This window comes from Apium graveolens, chromosome 1 (genome assembly GCF_009905375.1).
Source record: "Apium graveolens cultivar Ventura chromosome 1, ASM990537v1, whole genome shotgun sequence".
NCBI classification, from domain to species: domain Eukaryota; kingdom Viridiplantae; phylum Streptophyta; class Magnoliopsida; order Apiales; family Apiaceae; genus Apium; species Apium graveolens.
This window is the reverse complement of record NC_133647.1, coordinates 5,793,671-5,804,935: the sequence shown is the minus strand read 5'-3', so window position 1 is coordinate 5,804,935 and position 11,265 is coordinate 5,793,671.

Below are 11,265 nucleotides of genomic sequence, written 5' to 3'. Positions count from 1 at the left end.
AATTTTCTCCTACTGTTATTCAACATCCTCCTTGTATGAGAGTAGAATTGCTTTATAGTCTTGGTTTGACAAATCTGTGGTAAGGAGTTATTGGGATATTGGCTAGGCCTGCAAGTTGCTCAACCAAAAGATCATCAACTGTAGTAGGTTGGGCTTGAGCATCCTGCAGCTATTGAGAGATAAAGTGGGAAGTTTATGGTGTAGTGTTTGAGGTGGAGGGTATGGAGGTAGTAGCCAGTAGGTAACCCTGTGACTGGAGTCAAAGTTGAACTCACAGTTGAAAAAGTGGTTGTGACAGTGTGTTGTTCACCAATAATGAGAACCTCCATTTGAATTGAAGGGGATTTGACCAGGTTATTGTCATGTATCATGGCCTCAAACCCTTGTTCGTCTTTCAAAGAACTAGCACTTGAATGTGCTATACTTGCCTCCCCAATAGTTGGATCATTGGCAATTTTACTCCCAGCTTTTATTGACAATGCAATTTCAGCCAGGGTTTTGAGGGGAGTTATCCCTATCTGAGGAACCTCCAATTGAATTAGAGAGGATTTAGATAGAGCCCCCTTAGGAGTACTACCCTCAAACCTTTCGATATATGAAGATTGTTTAGCACATGAAGGTGCTTGAGAAACATCCACAGGTTCTTTAGTTAAAACTGATAAAACCCCCCATGGTTTTGATGGTGTCATCAAGGTCTACCCCAGGTAGTAGCCTCTCATCATCTAAGTATGGTTCCTGGGTGGTGATCACAGTTTCTTGAACTATGTCACTTGATGTTGGCAATACTTGAGAAGTAGATTTAAGGGTTTCATTGTATGAAGAAGAAATTTGAGATATGAGATTAGTGATGTTAGCATTGAGTGTTGGAAGCTCCCCCTGAATAGATGAGGGAGCTTGAATTGATGTGTTCTCAATGTGTGTGTCATCCTTATTTCTTCTTTCATCAACTTGAGGGTGGTCAAGTTGGGGTGCAGACTCTTTAAAAATTGCACTATGGAGAGTGCTTTGTTCAATAGAGACACCCTATTGAGAGGATGCCTCAAGAGTCTGTTTCATTCCCTCTTTTACAATTGCATCCTTTTGGGAGGATACAGAGGTAGCTCCATGAGTGGTCAGCTCGGATTTCTTAGTCTTCTTTGGTTTTCTAACTAGGTTAGACTCTGTTTTTGTTTGTTCCTCGCCACTCTCAGTAATTACAGTTAAGTGTGCATTTTTTCTCTTCTTTTTACTCACTCCGCCCTGTTGAGAGGATGAAGTGGTTTGTTTCCTAGCTTCTAGAGGTAATGAAAGAAGGGTCTCAGTTATGGAAGGCCCCTATTGGTGTTCCTGTATTTGTACTTCCACAGGCACAAGAGCCATAAATGTACTAGATGTGACCTTAGACCTCATGTCAGGCATAGGGTAAGGGTAAGTCCTGAATCTTTCTAACATGATGTTAGTGATTCTCAGACTTACAAGTACCTTATTCTTTATAATTAATGAACCAAATAATATTTTGGACACTTGTTTACAATTGCCTATTTTAGTTCTATCAATACCATTAAATAAATGTATGTCAGGAACTTTATGATTTAAAGAAGACATAATAAACCTAGGAAAGAAAAATTCCTTACCTCTTGTGGTCAAAGGCATTGTGAGCCTTGTGTTGAGTTCTTCCAGAATCAATAGCCCCACATTAATATGCCTGTTATGAGCCATGGAGAACACCAGCTTTTGAACCACACTGGATATGTTGTCATACCCAGTCTTCTTGTAGGTAAAGGCTCTCACTATGGAATCAAACAGGAATGACCATTCCCTCCTTGGATGCTTCTTGTTCAAGCTAGCAAGGTTGATCCTTTCACTGTAATTTATGAAGTCCATAAATTCATCTAGCTCCTGTTGAGTTGGTACCTCCATCATGCTATCAGTAGGGATTCTCAGGGCCTTGTTGACATCATTCTCATTAAACTCCACTTGTTGGCCATGGATTGAGCAGTTTACCACCATAGATACAGCCTAAGACTCATGCACAAATGTCCTAACCACGAATGAATTCCAAAATTCATTGAGAACATCCATGTACATAATGGGATCAGCTAGTCAAAGCACCTGCAAAATATGTCTCAGATAAAAACTTAACAAAGCTCTTGAAACTGTCAGGAGCTTTGTTGGCATCTATGAAAGCTAGGTAGTCGGTACCATCCTTAGGGATAACAGCTCTAACGGTGTTTAATGCCATTGTAAGTGTTTGAATTTGAGTGGGTAAGAGATTAGAAAGAGAAAGAGCTCCAAATGAGAGAACGGTTGAGGTTTGTAGAAACTAGGTCAATTAAGATCTCGAAAGCGTAAAGAGGGGTTATGTCGACATGTCTGAGTATTCAAAGAAAAAGGTAAATGACTTGTCAAGAAGTAGGAATAAATGTTTGAGATTTGCTTATCGAGAAGTCACGTGAGAAAATAGATACATATCGAGATGTTGCTTTTCTGATTTTTGTCGAGAACTAAGTAGAAAATTATCGAGATGTCAAATAAATACCTAGTTTGTCCTGAATGGACTGAATTTTTCCAATTTATTTGAATAAATAAAAATAAAATTAGAGTGAATTTTTATCAAAAGTATTTTACTAAAATAATTTATTAAATGAAATTATTTCAGTTCTAAGTTATCGAGAAGTCTAAATTGTATACTTGTAGAGAACTCTATGAATTAACATATGTCGAGATCTCTACAAGACTTATCGAGAAGTCATAATGAGGCTTGTCGAGAAGTCCTTCGAGAAGTCAAGAAAAAGACTTATCGAGAACTCTATCGAGAAGTCTCAAAATGACTTATCGAAAAGTCGGTTAGACTTATCGAAAACTAAGTTCTCTATATACTTTTATTCTTTTTGATTCTGTTTTATATTAATTTCACAGATTGAAAATGTAAATTAACATTGAGACGGTTTTTCTTAGAATTTGAATAATTCCAAGTTAAATTTTGAATTTTGAAAAAAAAAATATACAGAGAGTTCTGAAATATTTATAAATCATATTCCAGTTAATTTTCAATTAAATCAAATTAATTTTGATTTATTAGGAATTAAGTTGATGCAACATATTAGCTGAGTTCTTGCCTTTAGGATGAAGAATTTTACATTCCAATTTAACCAACAAGTATCGTAAAAGGTGCTTCATCCAAAGGTTTAGTGAAAATGTCAGCTAATTGTTTTCCTGTTGGAACAAAAATGAGCCTAATAGTACCATTTATAGCATGTTCTCTAATAAAATGGTACCTTACATGTGCTTAGTTCTAGAATGATTAACTGGATTAGCAACAATAGATATAACACTAGTATTGTCACACATAATTGGAATTTTGTGTAACAATAGGCCATAGTCCATTAATTAAATTCTAATCCAATTCACGTGAGCACAGCAACTTCCAACAGTCATGTATTCAGCCTCAGCTGTGGAAGTTGACACAGATTGTTGTTTCTTGATGTACCAAGATACGAGTCTTTTTCCAAGAAATTGACAGCTTCAACTAGTACTTTTCCTATCAACCCTGCATCCAGCAAAATCTTCATCTATGTATCCAACAGCTTCGAATCCAATTCCCTTAGGATACCACAATCCCGAGTTTGGTATTCCCTTTAAGTATTTAAAAATTCTCTTCACATCCATCAAATGTGATTCCTTTGGATTGGTTTAAAATCTTGCACACGGACATATTGCAAACATAATGTATGGTCTACTAGCAGTCAAGTATAGCAAAGATCCAATCATTCCTCTATAACCTGAAATATCTACACTTTTTTCTTTCTTACCTTCATCCAACTTAGTAGCTGTAGACATAGATGTTGATGCAGGTGAATAATCAACCATTCAAAATTTCTTCAATAAATCTTTAACATACTTGGTTTGACCGATGAAGATTCCATCACTTCTTTGACTGACTTGAAGTCCAAGAAAGTAATTTAATCCTCCCATCATGCTCATCTCATATTCACTCTTCATGAGTCTTGAGAATATTTGACATAATTTTTCATTTGTAGAACCAAAAATGATATCATCCATATAAATTTGAACTAGGATCATATCACCACCATGCTACTTGTAGAATAGAGTCTTGTCAATTGTTCCTCGAGTGAATCCATGTTTAAGCAGAAATTCTGACAGTGTGTCAAACCAAGCTCTAGGTGCTTGCTTTAATCCATAGAGATCCTTTAGCAGTTGATAAACAAATTCTGGAAATTCTGGATCTTCAAAGCCAGGTGGTTGTTACACATAAACTTCTTCTTCCAACTCACCATTAAGAAATGCACTATTTACATCCATTTGATACACTTTAAAATTTGAGTGTGCAACAAATGCAAGAAAGATCCTTATTGCTTCAAGTCTTGCAACTGGAGCAAAAGTTTTATCATAAACAATTCCTTCTTCTTGTGAGTAGCCTTTTGCAGCCAACCTTGCTTTGTTCCTTGTTACAATTCAATTTTCATCCATTTTGTTCATGTACACCCATTTTGTTCCAGTTATGCTTCTATTCTTTTGTACAGGAACCAACTTCCAAACTTTCTTTCTTTCAAATTGATTTAGCTCTTCTTGCATAGCAGATATCCAGCCAGGATCAAGTAGAGCTTCCTCAGTTTTCTTAGGCTCAATTCATGAAAGAAAGCATGCATGAAGACATTCATTTGCAGTTGCACTTATAGTCCTCACTCCAGCATTTGGATCACCAATAATTGCATCTCTTGTGTGACTCCTATCCCATTTTCTAGTGTGATTTTATTGACTTGAATTTTCTGCGTTTTCTTCACCATTGGCATGACTTGCAGAACTTTCTCCTCTTTCTCCCCCTGAGTTTGTGCTATCAAATTCAGGTGTATGAGATGAGTTTTTATTCTCATGATTCACTTGCTCAGTTGACTCTTCATTCATTCTGTTTCTTGTGTTGATCTCAGCTTCATCTTCAGAATCACTATCAATGTTTAGATTTTTAAACTTAAGGGCTTCAGCTTCATTCTAATCAAGGCATTCTAAGCCTGGACACTTGTCATCATCAAAGGTCACATATGTGCTTTCCATAATTTTCTTTTGTTCAACCACATGGAATCTATAAGCAGTTCTCTCCAATGAATATCCCAGAAAAATTGCTTCAAAAATTTTAGAGTGAAATTTTGCCACATATTCAGAGTTGTCTTTTAGAACAAAGCACTTGCTTACAAACACATGCAGATGCTTCACAGTAGGCTTTCTTTTTCATAAAATTGAGTAAGGTGACTTGCCAAGATTTTTATTGATGAGATATCAGTTTTGATTGTAGCATGCAATGTTGAAAGCTTCTTCCCAAGAACTTGTTGGCAAATTGGCATCTTGCAGCATTATTCTAGCAGCCTCAACTAGAGTCCTATTCTTCCTTTCAACTACCCCATTTTGTTGAGGTGTCCTTGCAGCTGAGAACTCTTAAAAAATACCCTTGTCTTTGCAGAATTCACTTAAAATTGCATTTCTGAATTATGTGCCATCGTCACTCCTCAATCTTTTCACACAGTTTTGATCTTCAACCTGCTTCTCAATTTTCTTGATGTGTCCAATAATGATGTGTGGAGTTTCATCCTTTGAATGCATAAACTCTACCCATGTATTTCTTGTATAGTCATCCACCATCACATGTGCATATTTCTTTCTTAAAATAGATAAGACATTAACTGGTCCAAACAGATCCATGTGAATAAGTTACAGTTGTGCACTTATGGAATTCACAGTTTTGCTTTTGTGACTGGACCTTTTCATTTTGCCTTTTTGACAAGCCTCACAAACTTCATCTTGAGCAAATTTCAGTTTTGGCATATCTCGCACTAATTACTTTTTAACCAAGGTGTTAATTGCTTTGTAGTTCAGGTGAGAGAGTTTCTTGTGCCACAGTTTGATTTGCTCAATAGATGCCTTGGTGTAGAAGAAATATATATCGTCCTTATTTACTGAGTATAGGTCTGCAACAAATAAGCTTCCTTTTCTTACTCCTTTCAAAGCAACTTCACCAGTCTTTTTGCTGATAATTGAGCATTCTCCTTTGTCAAATGAAACCTTGAATCCTTTATCTGTGAATTGACTGACACTTAGGAGATTCACCTCAAGACCAACTACCAGTGCTACATCTTCAATGAAAATATTTCCAGAAATTAACTTGCCATATCCCATTGTGAATCATTTGTTGTTGTCTCCAAAAGTCACCAATGGGCCAGCTATATCCTTAAACTGTGATAGCTGGGCCTTATCACCTGTCATATGTCTGGAGCATCCAATTTCAATGATAAATATGACTCTCTTTATTTTGCCCAACACATAATGAGTATTAAATATGTTTAGCTACCCATGCAGTGTTGGGTACTTTCTTCATTTTAACATAAGTTGCAGAAGTAGAATTTGATGACTCAGAAATAACAGTGTTCAAAGATTGATTTGTATTTTCCTTTTTAGCTGTAGACCCACATTTAACTTCTTTGAGATCTATTTTTAGTCTATGACAGCTTGTCATTACTTTCATATTGCAAGGAATGCAATCAAATTTATCACAAAAGGAATAGGGATCTTCAACATTTGCTTCATTGTATTTGCATGCTCCCACTTTTGGCTCACTAATAGCCTTTTTACAAAGGTGAGTTAGGTGATTTCTAGAGCCACACTTTTGACATTGATTTCTGGGAGCATCTGCCAATAAATGCAAAGTTGTTGCTTTTGTTCACTCCAATTTTCCCATTCATGTTCTTTTTTTTCTTCCTACATTCTCATTCTTGATTGTTGTCTTAGAAACCTGATTAACCATGGGCTTCTTTTTTATTTCAGCAGTAGGAGTGGTTTCTTCATTTTTCATTTTATTGTCTTCATATGCAAGTTCTTGCTTGATAACCAACTCAACTGCACTGAAATTGACTTCATATGCCTTGAACAAAGGTGCATCAACTTTTCTCAGCATAATTAGGACATCTTGATCTGCAATTCCTTTACCTTTGTCACCTTCATTTTTCTTATTCCCGTTCAAGGCATCATAGTCCAAACCAATAGTTATATTAGCACTTGGTTTATTTTTCTCATGGTATTGTCCAACCAACTGAGATGCATTTCTGAAAGACTTCAGTTTCACCTCATTCTTCTCCAATTTTTCCCTCAACGCAACATCTATTTCACTTGCACATTTGAGTTAGTTTTTCAAATATTCATTTTCTTGCTTGACAGTTTCAAGCTCAACAAGCTGCAATTCCAATTCTTGCTTCTCAATCTCAAGCTTCTCATTTGTCTTTGACAGTCTACTAACTTCCTCAGTAACTGCAACCATGCTTGTGTGGATATGAAACATCTCTACACTCATCTTTTCAACAGTTTCTTTATATTGGCTTGTATTTAGATCAATGGTAGTTAGAGTTGGTACCTCTGATTTTTATGAGGATGATTCTCCTTGCTCAAGAGCCATAAGTGCATTATTTCCAAACTCTTCATTCTCATCTTCTTCATCAGTGTCATCCCAACTCTTGCCTTCAGCTATGTAAGCCTTTCCCTGTTATTTCTTCAAGAGAGCTTCATACTTTGCTTCCAATTTCAGATAGGATTTATCCTTTTACACTTTCTTTGGCTTCCGGCCCTCAGTTGCAAAGTGGCACAACTCATCACAGTTAAAGCACCTTATTTTTTATCTGTCAACAGATCCAGTTCTGTAGCCACCTTTTCTAGCTGAGTTAAACTGAGTTTTTGGTTTCCAGTTGTTGCTATTAGAGGATTGTCCCTTGTTCTTGAAAAACCTTGGATTTTTAACCATGATGTTAGAAAATTTTCTAGTCGGGTAAGCCATTGATTGATCCATCTCATCTAGCTCATCAAGGGTGTAGTATTTATCTTCCTCTAGCTCTAAAACAACTTGTTTCTGAGGTCCCTTGTTCTTTTGCTCCGCAGCATGAATGACTGTAGTTTGAGCATCTTGTTTATCTTCACTTTCTTCACTGTCATTGACAAGTAGGGCACTGGATCCATCAACCACATGTCCTTGGTTTTCCTTCAATGACTTTCTTTGTAACATCTCAAGCTCATAAGTTTTCAAGATCCCATACAAAACTTCCAGTGTTATTCTACTCAAGCCTCTTCCTTCTCTAATAGTTGATATTTTCTGTTCAAGGTGGTCAGGAAGAGCTAGCAAAAATTTTAGGTTAACCACCTCAGCTTCATAATAATTATCATTAAGTTACAAGTCATTTATCAATTTGTTGAATCTTTCAAAAACTTCAGTAATTCCTTCTTTAGGCTTTCCCATGAAACCCTCATACTGAGGCACCTGTATTCTCCTTTGATTTAATCTTACTTCCTTTGTACCCTCACACGGAATTTAAATATTTTCCCAAACCTGCTTGGTTATGTCACAATTAACAATATTATTGTACATAACATTGTCAAGTAACTCTATCAGAATTAGTTGCAAGCCACTGTCCAGAGAAACCTTTTTTTCAGGCTCTGTGTATTTAGAGGGGTCTTTAGGGGAATAATGAGCTGGAATGACCATGTCTCCATCAGTAGATTCATCAACCCTTTCCATTGGAATGAAAGGGCCATTCTTGAGAATCTGGATGTACATTGGGTTGGTCATCCTTATAAATAGTATCATCTTTTTCTTTCAAAGTGTATAGTTGATTTTATCAAAGGATGGTATCTTGATACTTCTTATCTTTTGTGCACTCATTCTTGCAAGATCTTTATCTGTTTACTTTCAGTTTTTTCTCTGATACTACTTGTTAGATATTGAATGCAATTCTTGGATTTCTTAGCCTTTTTAAAACTGTTTGGATATTAGGTGAACAAAGCAGTTTAGATTTATAGATATATTGTGTTCATAGAACTAAATCAATAAGCACATTAATTTCAAAACTCACTTAATTTATATTAATTAAGTTGGTCTTGCTACAAATTCCGTGTTCTTAAGAAAATAAGAACTCAACTTCTATCTTGAGAGAATACAAGAAAATGTGAATCTATTTGTTACTTCTAAACTAAAGACCATTGCATGCTTTATAGAATAGCAGCACGGGTTTACAAGACTTGCACTAAAATGTACAAAACTATTTTCTAAAGCAACCTTTTTCTATTTCCATTTCTAGCTTAGCAAATCTGTGTAGAATCTTGCAGATTTGTGACCACCCTTTGTCCAGTTAATCTTGGCCCTTGATCTTATATTCTTCCAACTGCTTTGTAGACTTTTCAATCTAGTGAATAGATCGTTTGTTGACTAATAATCTTGAACCTTGAACTTGTCTGCATTCTATATTTGTGAAGTGTGTCGAGATCTCCAGTTTATTCTATAGAAAAGTGACATCTCGATAAGTATAATAACTTCTCGAGATCTCTGAGTTCTCTATAGGTATACTTGACTTGTCGAGGTCTCTTGATCTTTGCATGTGAAATGACTTGTCGATATGTCTGAGATCTCTACATGTAGAAATGACTTGTCGATATCTCTGAGATCTCTATATACACATTTTGACTTGTCGATATCTCTGAGATCTCTATATGAGAAATTGACTTGTCGATATATCCAATTCTTCACATCTTCATTTGACGTGTCGATATCTCTGAGTTCTCTATATGTTGACTTTTCGATATCTCCGATTCTCTACATCTTCATTTGACTTGTCGATATCTCTAAGACTTCTCTATAAGCCATTTTGGACTTCTCGATAAGTCATTCTGGACTTTTCGAATGACTTCTCGATATAGCATGATATGTGACTTGTAGATTTCTTGACTTAGAACATTTTTCCTAGAACAGCTTTATTCAACTCCGAAATTCTACACTTTTCTCTGAGGCATGATCATGGCTTGATCTTCTTCCAGAGTTTATTTCTTAGCTTGAATCTGTTCACAGAAAAATCCTCCAGTCTAATCTTCTAACCTTTTTACAGACTCAAGGAATATAATACAGAATACAAAATTGATTATCAAACAACTAAATCTCAGGGTTGTCAATGTGACTTAGTCTTGTTATTATACAGGCATGTCTTGCACAACAAATTTCAGGTTAATGAACTGTGATCTTGCTGTAGTATTACACCGCTTTATTGACGACATGAACATTCTAGGGGGAAGTACTATCCTGACTCAGTTTCTCAAATTTGAACATCTAACTCTCTTTGTTAGCATATTATTAGTTAGTTAATCTAGTTATTAATTAAATAAATCAAAAACTTCATTCGTTCTACAACCCAATTGTTGGATATTAATTACGATTTATACAAACATGCAATCCTTGAGGAATGATATATGGTATTTACTACTGTATTACTTGTTTGCGATTGTGTACACTTGTACATCAGTATTTTACCACTAGATTTATTGTTAGTGAAATAACAAATTTGTTGTCTATGTTTATAGTAAATGAATCTTCTTTTGTAAGATTTAACTCACCCAATATGTAGCCTAGCCACATAGTTTGACATGTGCATGTTGCTGCTATAATATGTTCGACATCACATATTGAGAGAGCAACTATTTGCTGCTTCTTTGATGACCACAAAAATATTGTTGAACCGATATGAAAAGCAAATCCTGAAGTGTAATCATGTTTGAAAAGCTAACTAATTTGGAATTTTCAGAATGCATGTAAAATAAATCAAGATTAAGTGTACAATATATCACTAATAATTATCTACATGTCTCCCACTGTTCTTTTTTCTCCCGCCGCCCCCCACCCCCACCCCCCATCCCCCACCCCTCTCGATGCTTTGTTAGTGCAGTTTTGTGGTTTATTTGAAACTTTTCGAGGATTTGGTTCGCTAACTTCCTTCAAAAGAGGTACACGAGTAATGTAGGAGTTGTTCTCTCTCATATTGAGATCAATTGTCTAGATGTTGGTATATGTACAGTTTGGATATTTGATTTTTGGGGTTGGTGGTTGTTTAGCCTTGTTTGTTCTAATTTGGATGCACATCACTAGTATAGGCTTTAAATAAGTAAAAAAAAAGTTTCCTAAATTTGTAATTATAAAGTTATGACATTTTCCACATCTTTGAGGATGGTAAGATATATATGATATTTTTGTTCTTTTATATACAATTTCTGTGCAGAATCTTCAAATACATTATGATAATTGCTCACTTATTTACCTATAATCATAACACGCATAAAATTTTGTTTAGTTTCTATTACATATAGAATTTGGAATATTAGTTTTAGGGGTTGTAATTTAGCCTTGATTTTCATACTCAATGGTATAGTAAATCCCCCACTTACTAATTTTTATAAATTAGTGATTAGTAATAA